Source organism: Chrysochloris asiatica, unplaced genomic scaffold (genome assembly GCF_000296735.1).
Source record: "Chrysochloris asiatica unplaced genomic scaffold, ChrAsi1.0 scaffold00038, whole genome shotgun sequence".
Classification (NCBI taxonomy): domain Eukaryota; kingdom Metazoa; phylum Chordata; class Mammalia; order Afrosoricida; family Chrysochloridae; genus Chrysochloris; species Chrysochloris asiatica.
Genome location: NW_006408556.1, coordinates 486,231 through 491,680, shown reverse-complemented (window position 1 = coordinate 491,680; position 5,450 = coordinate 486,231). Strand labels below are relative to the sequence as shown.

The 5,450-nt window shown below is 37.8% G+C and overlaps 1 pseudogene; it reads left to right on the top strand.

The window, feature by feature from the left end:
* The window catches only part of LOC102818357, a 5,116-nt pseudogene extending 1,943 nt beyond the window's left edge, over positions 1 to 3,173 (top strand).
* The last annotated feature ends 2,277 nt before the right edge of the window (positions 3,174 to 5,450 follow it).

Sequence of the window (5,450 nt, the reverse complement as noted above, 5' to 3'; positions counted from 1 at the left end):
TCAGTTGATTCAGACTCACAGTGACCCTGTATAGGATTTCCAAGGCTTTAAATTTTCACTGTAGTAAAAAGTTTCATCTTTCTCTCTGAGAGTGGATCGTGCACTTGAACTGCAGACCTTGTGGTTCATAAGCTAGTGCTTATGGTATGGAGCCATCATGCTTTTACATATGTGTGTGTGTGTGTGTGTGTGTGTGCGTTGTTGTTGTTGTTAAGTACCATCGAGTTAGCTCTGACTCATAGCAACCTTGTATAGAATTTCCAAGGAGTGGCTGGTGAGCTTGAATCACCAACCTTGCAGTTCAAATATGTTGCAGTTCAGTGCATTAACCTGCAGTGCCGCACATATAGACAATATAATCTCAAAATTTATGTTAGAAAGCGAACAGTGATATTGTAGAAAAACTAGATTCATAGATTCATGGAACAGACTAAAGCAACCTGAAATACTCATCAGTTCAAGTGATTTTTGACAAAGAAGCAAAACTAATTCAATGGAGAAAGGATGATCTTTCAAGAAATTGTGTTACAATACTTGGACATGCTTATACAAAAAAAAAAAAAAAAAAAAATCAAAACACTTAAACGACAATGAAATGACAAGCTTCAGACTAGAATAAAATATTTGCACAAACACATAGCTCAAAGAAAATAGACAAAATATATGAATGTCAAACAGACACCTAAAAGTGGTTTGTCATCATTAATCATTGTTGCTAAATGCTGTCCAGGTGGTTCTGACTCATAGTGACCCTGTATATATAGGGTTTCTTAGGATTGGCTGGTGTGTTTGAACCACCAACCCTGTGATTCAAGCAGACTTTGTGGTCCAGTGCATTATCCTACAGCATAGGACTACAAGGTCTGTTTGACTCCATTAACCATTTGTGATGGTGGTTGTTATGTGCTGTGGAGTCGGTTCTGACTCATAGCGACCCTGTACAGGGTTTCCGAGGCTATAAATCTTTAGAGCAATTCAAACTGAAACAAACTAGAGATATTTAAACTAATATTATTGCTGAGGATGCAGAACAACGATTCATGGTGACAAAATAGAATATTATTAGGGGATTTCACAGTAGTCAGCTACTCTGGAAAAAATTGACAGTGTTTTTATAAAATTGAACCTAGTCTTATCATATATTTCAGTAGGTGAATTGAAAAACAAACTGTAGTATATACATTCAGTGGAATACTATGAAGCAAAAATACAAGAATAAAATTTCAATATCCATATTAAAGTGGTGGTATGCCGTGAAGTCAGTTCCAACTCATAGCAACTCTGTATAGGGTTTCCAAGACTGTAAATCTTTGTTGTTAAGTGCTGTTGAGTAGGTTCTGACCCATAGTGACCCTGAACAGGGTTTCTGAGTCTGTAAATCTTTACAGGAGCAGAAAGCCTAATTTTTCTCTTACAGAGCAGCTGGTAGTTTTGAACTGCTGACCTTGCAGTTCGCAGCCCGATTAGTAACCACTATGCTAGGGGAGAACAAAGCCTCATCTTCTGTGGAATGGTTGGTAGTTTCAAACTGCTGACCTTGAGGTTAGCAGCCTGACTCGTAACCACTATGCTACTAGTGCTCATTCCATATTAAAGTAGATGAATATAAAAGACACTTTATTCTGAGTGAAAGAAGCCATAATCAAAAGAATGTGTATTGTGAGATTTTTTTTTTTTTTATGACATCCTGGAGAATAGCAAAACTATAGGGACAGAAATCTGATCAATTGTTGTGAACTTATTCATCTGAGGAGGGTTGAACTACAGAGTCACTTGGTGGCATGAATTGTTAAGCGGTTGAGTACTAATCAAAAGATTGGTGGTTCAAAACCACCCAGAAATGCCTCTGAAGAGAGACATGTCATTCTACTTCTGATCGGTCACAGCTTTGAAAACACTATGGAGTGCAGTAATAATCTGCTATATGACAATGGGTTTGATTTGGGGGTTGAACTACAAAGGGATAGCATGAGTGAGTTTGAGTAATGGAACTTTTATGTACCCTAAATGTAATAGTGGTTATATGAATCTATAGTTGTGTTAAAATTCATACCTCCCCCCCAAAAAAAAACAATTTTTCTGTATTAGATTTTTTAGATGCTTAAAATTATAAGGTCCGCCTTTTGTGCATTCTTGATGGGATCTTCCTGAGTTCCTAATCTTTTTGCTTTTGTAGTTCTTCTATCTACAATCCAGATGCCTCAAGTTTTGAATTTTTATCTTTCTAGTTCTTTTCTTCTTTAGCACCTCAACATGCAGAAAAAAAGACACCTCCTTACATGGTTTTCCTGCCTAACTTCCAACATTTCACCATGCAAGCTATCCATGTAGGTCAGGAACAATGAAACTCCTGGGCTGCGGTGCTCCCTATCTCACTGTCCACCACGTTCAAATAGGAAGTGCCCAGCCAGCACTCGGCTTTTGAATATAGACATTCTGGAAATCCCACCAGGAATTACTTGGAAAAAGAAGTGGCAGCATTGAATGGGGCTAAGCACTGTTTGGCCTTTGCTTCAGGTTTAGCAGCTACTATGATTATCATTCATCTTTTAAAAGCAGGAGACAAAATTATTTGTATGGATGATGTATGTGGAGGTACCAATCAATACTTCAGGAAGGTGGCAAATGAATTTGTATATCTTTTGTTGAATGTTCCAAAATCAAATTGCTAGAGGCAGCAATTACACCAGAAACCAAGCTTGTTTGGATTGAAACTCCCACAAACCCAAATTTGAACATGATTGGCATTGAAGCCTGTGCACACACCATCCATAAACATGGAAATATTATTATGGTCATGGATAACACTTTTATGTCAGCATACTTCCAACAGCCTTTGTCTTTGGGAGCTGATATTTGCGTGTATTCAGCAACAAAATATATGAACTGCCACAGTGATGCTGTAATGAATGAGCTTAGTGTCTTTTAAATCTGAGAGTCTGCATAATAGGCTCCGTTTCTTGCAAAACTCTATTGAAGAAGCTCTATCTCCTCTTGACTGTTTCCTCTGCAATTGAGGTCTAAAAACTCAACAAGTTTGAATGGAAAAGGATTTTGAAACTGGAATGGCAGTTGCTCAGCTTCTGGAATCTAATCCCCTGGTAGAAAAGATTATTTATCCTGGACCACGTTCTCATTCACAGCATGAGTTGACAAAGCGTCAAAGGATATGAAAGTCTTGCTGAACTTCCGGCAATCATGACCCAAGTATCTGTGCCAAAGAGTGACAGAGATGTCCTTGGAATTAGTGACACAATGATTCGACACTCTGTGGGCCTAGAGGGCAAAAAAGACCTGCTGGAGGATCTAGATCAAGCTTTGAAGATGACACCCTCCAGTTGCAACTAACATTCCAGAACTGCTGTTTGAAGCTGCTTCTTGAGAAGAGCACATCTTCTGAATAATCAAATGGAGTATTAATGAGCCTTCACAGAGTTTTCAAGTGAAAATTTTAAAGCTCCTCATTACCTTTCAAAACTTTACCTTCCCAGGAATCATTTCTGTTAAAAAGTTTCTTGTTTCTCTTTTTTGTAATTAACAGGTCAGTCTGTTAATATCTTTTTCATGATTTCACTATACAATTGTCTTTGAAGGATGTGAGATTTGTACTGTTTTGGGGGATCATCTACTTTTTTTCAGTAGCTTAAGATACAGTTTGATCATGTTTACAATACAATGGTAATTCATTTTTGATATTTTCTGAAGAATTTAAATTATTAAATGAATACTCTTAAACCAAGTGTGATTTTTGCATACTGTTGGAGATAGAAATGGTTATACTTCATTACCATACGCCAAAAATCAAATACTTGAAAAGTCTTCTGTGAAATTTTACTGACTTAAGTTTGTGCTTAATGATTTTGAAGAAAATAAATCTAATTATCAAAGCTAAAAAAATTATAAGTGAATATAAGAAAGGTCAGAAATGAATGACTATTGCAGGAGAAACTGGAGAGGACACAAATGTTTATAATGTAGATGAAGTTCATGTACAGGAAGCAGGAGGGTCAGCTTGTAATGATTTACCTTTCTTTGTTATAATGGAGTAGACAACTGAGAACTTCAAGTATTTGTTTATTTAAAACTTTTTTATTCTGAATATTCACTTTATAAGCATAGTATAAAAACCAAAGACACAAAAGAACATCAATAAAAAGTTAATGTTCCTAATTCTTATCCTTGTCCAATATTCAAGAACTTAAAGCTGTGTCTAGACACTCACAGGCACTAGTTTGTTATGTGCATTTACAGTGATAATAGATTATGTTATGTATATGATGTATATATATTAATGTGATGTATACACTCTATGTTTATTATACTACAGTAAATATACTACATTGTTGTTGTTAAGTGCTTTTGAGTCAATTCCAACCCATAGTGACCCTGTATAGGGTTTCCAAGGAGCAGCTGGTGAACTTGAACCACCGACCTTGAAGTTCAAGTAACTTTGGAGTCTGACGCATTAAACTACAGTGCCACACCAGGACTCCTGCTATATAAACTATAACATTTAATGTAAATATGCTCATTTTTCAAAGCTTTTGTGAGTTGTGCGAATGATGGTTTACAGGGCAGAACAACAGTTTTGCATTCAAGAAATTACAATTTCCTCTATGCACCATCAGCTAACATATTTACCTCTATTGCCTTTTCTCTCTCTCTCTGTCTTTTTGTGTGTGTGTGTGTGTGATGCATACATATCCAAAGGGCACATATCGTAAGCCAGCCTCCTAGCTGCAGGCACACTGCCTTTCTCAGTTCATGGGCCTCTGGTGCTCTGCTGCTCTGTCTCTCTACTAAACAAACATAGCACCAGGAACATACACTTTTTTATGTTTAAGTTTTTATTGTGAATTATGTGAGTTTACACAGGGGAACACCAGCTTTACTTTTATCCTATCATATTTCATTTCATTGCAATGATTACAATCTTCTCCATGCATCATCAAGCAACCAACAGGTACACCCCACAGGTCTGCCCCCGGCCATCAACGCACAGCCCTTCTCCCTTCCTGAGTCCAGTGTGCCCAGCCACTTCATCTCTCCATGTCATCGTCTCTGCCTCTATTTCCATTTCTGGCATCACTGCTTCTCTTGGTAGGGTCCAGTGCTCTGTTCTTCTCACTTGATGGTCCCAGGGACCTCCACTTCTGGACTGCAAAATCAATCACTCCCTTCCTTTTGTTACAAAACATCTACCTTTGCATTTCTGACCCTCACAGTCAGACCTGATAGTAATTATTCACTATTGTACCACAAGAGTCTTATCCCCATCTCCTTTCATCAGCCCGGTCCCAACAGATTATAAACCACTCAGTGGAGATTCTACTTTCACCTGCCCTCTCTGGAACTAGGATCCCTCTTGAAAGCTTGTAACCCAGTCACTTTTTGCCTTTGTAACCCCCCCTCCCATTTTGGGTAGCCAATGTCTAAGTTGCCCATCCCTG